The 9,227-nt window shown below is 41.7% G+C and overlaps 1 pseudogene; it reads right to left on the reverse strand.

The window, feature by feature from the left end:
- Nucleotides 1-1,922: 1,922 nt before the first annotated feature.
- On the reverse strand, nucleotides 1,923-7,825 carry LOC140597387 (FAS-associated factor 2 pseudogene; annotated as a pseudogene).
- Between the last annotated feature and the right edge of the window lie 1,402 nt (nucleotides 7,826-9,227).

Consider the following 9,227-nt stretch of genomic DNA (forward strand, 5'->3'; position numbering starts at 1 on the left):
TGACACCTATGCAGCAGCCCTACGGTAAGGAGACAGGAATGGGGTCTGAGCAAAGCAGGCTTGTTTCCACATGGACTAGGAAGGAACATGTGCTTCAGATAAAACTTCCTGAGACCTAAAGTAAATGGGTAGGCCATCCCAAGAACCGTACCGACATACACTTTTTCTTAACAGTCTGGCATCTGACCTCCTTCCCTGAACAAGTATTGAAAGGCCAAGAGACATAACGTGCACGTTGTAGAATAAGATGCAGACTGAATTAAGGAAAAAGTTTTACAACTTCCCAAAGATGTGTGGGCAAAACACCCAAAACAATACCCAACCTAGAGAAGGCCCTTAATATCCTGCCCTTCTGTGTACTGCCGGGGAAATAGCTATGAGTTTGACAGGGAGGGAGACTCAAAGTTATGTGGGAAAATTCCTCTTTGCATGGTTGTAAGCATGAAGCAGACTTCACATAAGGCTGAATAGAGAACATGCTTTATCCTGGTATCCATTCCAGTTACCTTTCATGCCAATAGACAGTGACTTCCCACTCATCTGGCCTTGAGGCAGCAGTAAACAAAATGGAATAATCGGCAGCGAGGAGCAGAATTAAATTAAATTTTCCTAGAGATGGTGTTTTAGACATCTGTGCCAAGACCACTGGGTAATTCCCGGGCTCCCTAGGTGGTGCCTTGTGAGGTTCCTTATTCTGTCCCTTACCCATGTTTACCCCAACCACTGTGGGATGCAGAGGAGAAGCCACGTACATCACTGCTACCTAAAAGAGAAAGAGTTGCCCTTAGATTTTAGGGAAGCAAGAGAGAAAGCCTTTGGAGACTGCAAATCTACCACGTTATGTTTTATCTTGATATGAAGCCTGGCCTCAAAGCATGCTAGGCTCCAGTTACTTCAGTAGGTTGCTGTGTTACAAGTCTGCACCAGTCTAGCTATAGAACACTTTGGAATATTTGCCAGCTCATGCTGACATCTGTTAATAATACATGGCATGACCCATGTACCCATTACCATAAACTCAACCAAAGAAGGGACATCCATCCAGAGGTTAAAAAACCCCTATTACCTCAAAACAGCAATAGAGGGAGAGGATTAAAACCTGCCTCCAGCAGGTGGCTATATCAGAAACTAACTGTACCTTCCAGCAGTTTACACACACCTGGAGTTCTGTCTTGGCTCCCTTCAAGGTTTCTAGTTCTATCCTTGAACCACCACCACCACCACCACCACCCACTTCTCCCACTGATACAGGCAGGGCACCATCATGGGGTTCTGCTGGTTCTACCATTGACCCTGCTAGTCCTTTGATAAGGCACCAAGATTGGCAATTCAGGAACACTCGGGGCTGGGCAGGAAGAGCACGTACACATCAGAAGAGGAATGAAGAGCTGCTATCCTTTGGTTCAGATTGCATAGTAACCATCTAGTACAGATTCCAAGGGACAACTGCAGTTAATGAGTATACACAGAGTTCACACTGCATATATGGGGATATCTGTACAGAGACTTTGTGGGGCAATGAACTCCAGATTTCTCCCAATACTCCAAGCGAGGCGCATAGATGGTAAGAAAGGACAGCAAGAGTTGGACAAAAAAGAACAACCTCTCTAGGAATGTGAGAGGGACAATGGCAAAAATAAGCACAAACCAGCCCAGGTCACCTTTATTACACTCTTGTGGGCTAAGGAGCCCAGAGCATGAATTCATGGGCTTAAGAATTGGCTCTTTATCAAATAAAGTTAAAAAAAAAAAAAACCCAGCTATGTTGTGGGACTCAGGAAATTTAACAAAACCCCCTACCCCTGGACAAGCAGAGCAGGACTGACTATTTTGGGCTGCACCCACCTTGTGCTGACCTGCTTATTACTTAGGGGCACAACATTGTCAGTCTCATTCCTTTGGTCATTAAAAAGCAACAAAAAACATTTAGAAGTTATTCATAAAATGTGGGAAGTTCAAGGAACATCTCTCTTCTGTGCCTCTTCTCTGGTGGTGGGAGAAGCAAGTCGTCAGGAGATGCTGCAGTAGTAGCTGGTTGATAGATGTTTTTTTCCACTTTTATTTTTCATAAAAGCAAGGATGAATGAGAACTAGTGGGAATGTCCCCTTCCCCAGTTGGGACAATGACTGGGTCGAAGTCCTTCGACCTTTCTTTGGAAGGTGTGTGGTGCAGAGGCAGTAGGGAAGGGTGGGCTTGCCAGTGGGAACGTTCACTGCTGACCTTCGCACACACACACACAGGTGGTGACTCTTTTGGGCTGCATGGTTTCTGATCCTCCCTTAGGATACAGCAATCTTAAAAAAAATATTGTATTATAATAATAATATGAATTTCTCTCTCGGTTTTTGTTTGTTTGTTTGTTTCTCCATTTCTTTTAGGGATTAGGAGGGGAGAGGGAAGAAAAATGTCATTCATCTTTCAGGTCCTGAACAGAGAACTTCTGTGTGGCTAAGTCTGGCCTCCTGAAGTGTGGGGGTGTTGGGCCACTCCTCTGAAGGGATGCAAGGCAGCACCCGCCGGGGAAAGTTGGCTTCAATCTGAAACTTTTCAGGGCTTTCTTTCAAGGAGAAGAAGTAGTCATGGATTACTGTTAGAGACTGCGAAAAGTGGAATCATCTCTCTACTCGAGAATCATTGGCTAATTTGAAAATGATCTTGACACTTTCAGGGTCATCAGGGGAAGGCTCTGGGGGCAGATACTCCAGCTTCCCCTCCTTTTCCTCTTGTAGATTCCGCGCACCTCTCTCCTCTGCCAACTTTTGCTGTTGCACCTCCTCCTCCTCCTTGCGCCCCTTCAGCTCTGGCTCCTCCCGTGTCTTCCTTTCCTTCTCCTGGTCAGCCCTGAGAGAGGCCAGATAGGCCTCGTCTTTCTGTTGTCGCAGGACCTGGGTCTGATTTCGTTCTTCCCTTTCAAGGCGTTCTGACACGAGGTAAGTCTGGTTTGCATCCATGATACATGTCAGCTGGTTAATAAGGTCATCGGGTCCCACTGCAGTCGTTCTCTGATCCTTCAGCATAATCAAGGCCAGGAATGGATAGGTGTTCCCTCCTAAACCCTGCAAGACCCTATATCCCTCAGGTTTATTTGCGGAGCATGCCCAGCGAAGCATCCTAGTGTTTATTAGGGAAATAACTTCAGGGCCCAGAGTGTGTTGCAACAGAACTCATCGGAGTCCTGGGGATCATCTCCATGAAGACAAACCAAAAGCAACCAAAGCTCCCGCTTGGCATCGTTAAGTGCCTGGCTGTACGTTCCCTGGTGGAAGGCAGGGTGTGCCCTCCCATATTTCTCTTCAAAAGAGAGCATAAATGAAACAATGTCCCCAACGGGGTCAGTGACCCAGCTGCGAGGGGCAAACCTAAATATATCAAGTATTGTGTAGGTAAATCGGAATGGAAGCATTATTAAGTAATAACCCCATCCAGGCAGCCCCCTTGGCTGTGGTCTTGCAATAGCCTAACTGTAGAGCCTGTGCTCAACTGTATTAACTTGCAGGGGTCAGGATGGAGGTGGGTTGAAAACATCTGGCACACCCTCTTGTTCATTCAATCGGTCCTGTACAGCAGCCTCTATGTCCCAGTAATGCTGTTCCAAGGGATGGCAGCATTGATCCATAGTTGCTATGCCAGTTAGATCCTGAAACTGCAGCAGTTTCTCTGTCTGCTCCTGGGTTATATCCGGCTCCTCAGGCGCTGCCATTTGGCCGCCGCCTCTACGCTTCTTAAAGGAATGATTTGATTACCTCTTATTGTAACGTAATTTCCTGTTTTGATTTTCATACTCTGGGTGTTTTGTTTTGTTTTGCCTGTTTAAAAATTTTCCTCTAATTAAGTTGCTGATTTTAAAAATACATTACTCAAGGTTGCTTTTTCTTTGAACAGAATGAATAACAGTGCAGAATGACCACATTTAAAAAAAAATTACGCTTGAAACAGTACTTAATTCCATGTTATTTGCCATATTCAATTCGGTTTTCTTTTGTTGCTTAGCCCTATAAGACTACCTTTATATAAATAATATTTCCTTTCGAGCACTAGCCATATGAATTAACAAATGTCATACCTGAACTCTGACTGAATCATATTAATTTTGTCTTAATAATTATGTAAAAAATAATTATGTATATGTGCATACTTTTTTGTGGGGAAGGAGTGTAGAATAAAAGAAAGAATGAAAACAGATCCAGAATATTTTTTCATTAATGTATCTTGAAAAAATTAAAATGTACTTGTCCATACAAGTACATCTTTATTAAGATGAAACTTTGTTCATAATAAATAATTCTGCTATAAAACGTCTTAAATCCATAACCTTTGTCAAAATGGTAAAATTGCTGAATAAACTGGCAACATAACTGGAAAGAAAACACAGACCTATGCACACAAACACACATTAAATAAGTAGCCATGAAGTCACAGTTTGACCCAGTGAAGAATTTAAAACTAGAAGCAAAAGGTAGTCCTTTTATAAATTGCTGATCTCCTCATACACCTTGTTGCTACGTTAGTTGTTTTGCTTAGGAAAGAGGATCATTCTGACAGCTACAATTTGTGTTTCTCTATAAAATTGGAGTTGAAATATTATAAGATATTCTTATGATCTGTTTGATATTTTTAAGAGTATTATTTATACAATATTGAAATAATGAGGAGACATCTAGTCACATGTTTTTTATTTACCAAAATTGGGCATCTTCTATTACCTCCATGGTGGCATCCAAGCCATTTCCCAGTTGGCTTTGTTTAGAGAGGTAAAATTAACTCATTCTCTCACCATCAAATGCCTAAAAGCCCAACTGGGAAATAGAGAGTAAGTAAGACCAAGAGAGATGATATTTATTGTCAAAAGGGATAACAGCTTAATAACTTAGTTATGACTTCTATAATAAATAAGTTTGTATTACATAGATATCACATATGTAATATTTAAATATTACAAACATGTTACTTATATAATGTATAAATATATAGTTACTCATATATATTAGTATATGTATCAATTGTATATAGATAGCATTGCTATTTCTTATATATATACCTACACACACAGAAGTATATATTGCATATGCCCTGTTTGTGTGTGTGTGTGTGTGTGTGTGTGTGTGTGTGTGTGAGTTAGGAAAATGTTAAAACAAGATCTCAATTAGAAATTCAGGTCCTAAAGACCATTCTAAGACATTATACTTTATTTGCTATGTGAGTTGTGTCTTGGAGCAATACTTCTGAAAGTTTGTTGCTTAAAGGAAGCATTGTGCTATACATTCCTACCTTAATGCCAGTTAATAAGTGAGGTAGGGGAAAGCGTCCATGAAGCTCCCTGGAACCTATTTGCTATACTACTCTAGGAACACTTTTAGTTATCTAAGCCCTCCTTATTGTTGTTATTTTTGACTTCATATATCTAGGGATCAATATATACGAAGTCATCTTTAACATCTGAGTACAACTCTGTTCCCATTATTCACTCACAGTCCTAAACACGGGATTTGGCGATTTAGCAGGTATTCCTTGAGTGCCTACTGTTGGTCTAGGTACTGAGTGAGCTATGGCTGGAAATACAATGAAGAGATTCCCATACTCATGAACTTAATAGTTTAAGGTAGACAAGGAAATGATCATATAAAATGCAAAATATAAGTGGCAGCATCTATAAATATAGAAAGCAGGTATTTCCTTAACTTTGAATGGCCAATCTGCATATATATGCAGCCCTCTGGACTGAGACCTGCAGTGCTCTGGAATTCAGCCAAGCCCAGAAATGATTTATTCTGGAAATTTGCTCACAGAGATGGGACTCAAAACATGTGGCTGATTCATTTTTGAAAACTTTTATTGAAGATGTAGAGACTTTTTACCTTTATTTACTTTTAGGTAGAAGTCAAATATTTCTGAGGGCTGTGGATTACTGCAAACTGAGTTTTAAACTATCCAATGGTGTTAAACTTGATCAGATGCTCTGAAAAGATAGCATGAAGTTTTTTTTTTTTTTTTTTAGATAGCATGAAGTTAAAAGTAAATTGAAAGACTGTAAACCTATTACTGTTTTCAATTTGAATGTTAGTTTGTGATTTGAAATTAGTGTGGAAGAAAAAACCAAATATCCAGTGATTAAAACTCAGAGCAGCATTGCTAAAACATTGCTCCAGAGGGGAGGGCTATGAAAATCCTATACAAATACATTCAAGAAGAGGTTTAGTTTTAAAAGGCAACAAAGGCAGTAAAATCTGTATTTTTCCATTCACAGTGTAAACTCTTTTAAATGCTCTTTAGCTACTTGCTTATCATATCTACCAGAGTTTAATGTAGAGAAACATGCTGAGTAGAAAAGTGAGCCCACATGAAGGAGCCTGGAAATGTTATAGAGCAAAGCTTTTTCAAAAAGTATTTATTTTCTATATGGCCAACAGCAGAAAGGCATGGGACACTATGGTGTACAGAGAGTTAAACTGTGTGCGTGTCTGGGGGTGGGGTGGCAAATGTAAGAAGAAATACTAATTCTGAGCCCTCAAAAACCTTTCCACTTTTCTGATAGCAAACTCTATTTGAATATGCGTGTTCAGCCTCTCCTAAGAGAAATCTTGTTCCTAGCCAAGAAAGGTAATGTCATATCAATCTAAACATTCAGCTATACATTGAATGTGCTGATCTGGTCATTAGGAACAAGGATACTGGTTACACATGCACTATTTCTGTTACCTGTTTCCTAAGAGATATCAAGATAATTGCTTTTTGTGCTTCAGTAATATTCTATGCATAATATTTCACTTGCTGCATTATTTTATAAGTATCTACCTCTGTATATATCTCTCTGCTTGAGGACGGGTACTCTTAATTGTCTTTCTGTTTGCAACACCTAACTCAGTGCTTGGCAGAAGGTTGGCACATGGTGTTTAATTCAAGGAATGACTATGTTTTTTGGCAGGCCAACTTCCTCTATAACTCACCAAGTACGGTTTTCTTTCTTTAAAGACTTTCTAAATAGAATGTATAAGTTAAAGGGCAAGAATTAATTATTAACAATTTGCCTAAGAAATTAAGTCTCTAGATGGCATAAATCATATGCTATCAGTAACATTCATGCTTCTGTTGAAAACCTATCAACCCTTCTACAATTTCAACTTACAATCTAAAATGTGAAAATATTCAGCTGGAGATGATCAAACCCACTGGGCTGGACAGAGCAATAGGTCAGCACCTTTGCCCACATCCACAGCCTGGAGGTGTTAGAAGGTAAGCAGCGCCTTCATCATTCTGGCAATCTATTTTAGTCTAAGTCTACATCAAAAGCCTGTCAGGGCTCAGTGCTGATAACAAAGCACTATCGCTTTTCAAAGCGACAGAGCATAGTGACATATCAACACTAGGACTTAAATGAAAAACCCCTTCTAATTTAATGGGGAATCTGCTGAAGCTGTATTCAGCCCAGAATCCTGGTTTTCAATTAAAACTTTTTCAGGGGATCCCTGGGTGGCTCAGCAGTTTGGTGCCTGCCTTTTGCCCAGGGCGTGATCCTGGAATTCCGGGATCGGGTCCCGCATTGGGCTCCCGGCATGGAGCCTGCTTCTCCCTCTGCCTGTGTCTCTGCACGCCCCCGCCCCCATGTGTATCATGAATAAATAAATAAATCTTAAAAAAAAAAAACTTTTTCATAGCAAGAGAAAAGTTTGGCATATCCTTTCCTTTTTTGAGGCAGTTATGGAATTGTGTGGAGAAGACAGTAGTATGGTGTAGAGATGGCCCGGTACTAGCTAAGTACGTATGAGCCCTTCTCATCCACTAATTGCAGTTCCAACAGTATAACAAAAGTCTTACCTAAAACTCATACTGCTGCTGATAGTCCTACTGCTTTATGATAGTCCTAGAGAGAGAGAGAGGCAGAGACACAGGAGGAGGGAGAAGCAAGCTCCATGCCGGGAGCCCAACATGGGAGTCGATCCTGGGACTCCAGGATCACGCCCTGGGCCAAATGAAGGCGCTGAACAGCTGAGCCACCCAGGGATCCGCAGAAAGGGCTTTAAAACAAAAAGGAGACAACAGGGGGAAGAAGGCCAGAGAGTAGAGTCCTCAACTCCCCCGATCCGCCAACCCACCTAGATAAATTTCCAGTCATCCTGGACACCTACCAATGCGACCTGAGAGTTAAAGAGAAGGGTTTTCCCTTCTAAAAAGGTAGAAGGTGGATACAAAGAAAGAAAGAAGCGGGGGGGGGGGGCGGTGGGGGCGGGCGGCTTCTAACAAGACAAGACAGGAAGGGCCCTAGCTCAGGATAGCACGGAGCCCCAGCAAGCGGGGCCTCAGGGAGAAGCATGGAGGGGGGGCAGGCGGGGAGCTGTGCCTCTTTATGCCTTCCTCAATATCTTTCAGGAACCTTCTGTGGTGTTTAGGGTAGAGATCCTTTACCGCTTTGGTTAGGTTTCTTCCTAGGTATCTTATGCTTTTGGGTGCAATTGTAAATGGGATTGACTCCTTAATTTTCGAGGCTCTTCTAACAACAACCTGTCAGTCAACAGCTCTTTCTATGTCCATTTATTTCCCAGGAGCTGTTGAGAATACGATGCAACAGAAATCAAGCAGACAACCTGGGTACACCTGCCCAGGATCACGGCCAAAGCTATTTGCCATCTTCCATAACAGAAAAGTTCAGCCAACGGATGAAAGCCCAGAGGGTAACATGAAAATTGATTCATTAAATAATAGCCTCAAGAAATCTTGTCCTAGGGGCACCTGGGTGTTTCTGTCAGCTAAGTCTCTGCCTCCTGGGTTTCAGCTCTGGTCATGACGACAAGGTCATCAGATTCACCCATATTCAGCATGGAGCCTGCTTCGTATTCTCTCTTCCTTTCCCTCTGCCCCTCTGCTCCTTACACTTGCTCTTTTGCTCTCTCCACACGCACAAAACAGAATCATTATTCAGTTTTGCTCGTGTGCCATTGTTAAGACAAACCTCCTAAGCCGTATTCTTTATGTTTCATGTGTCCACATTTTAACTTAAAAGGTCAGTCATTAGTTTGTGGCCAAAATTGTGAAATCGCATTGAGAACTCTAATTTGGTCAGATTTCATGGGAGGGGTTGTGAGCTAACATTTGGACATACTAGTCCATGTTAAATATTAGCAAAATGTTTTCTGTTTTTACATTTTTGTATTGGAGTTCAATTTGCCAGCATATAGCATAACACCCAGTGCTCATCCCGCCAAGTGCCCCTATCAGTGCCCATCACCCGGTC

Source organism: Vulpes vulpes, unplaced genomic scaffold, assembly GCF_048418805.1.
Source record: "Vulpes vulpes isolate BD-2025 unplaced genomic scaffold, VulVul3 u000000698, whole genome shotgun sequence".
NCBI lineage: Eukaryota > Metazoa > Chordata > Mammalia > Carnivora > Canidae > Vulpes > Vulpes vulpes.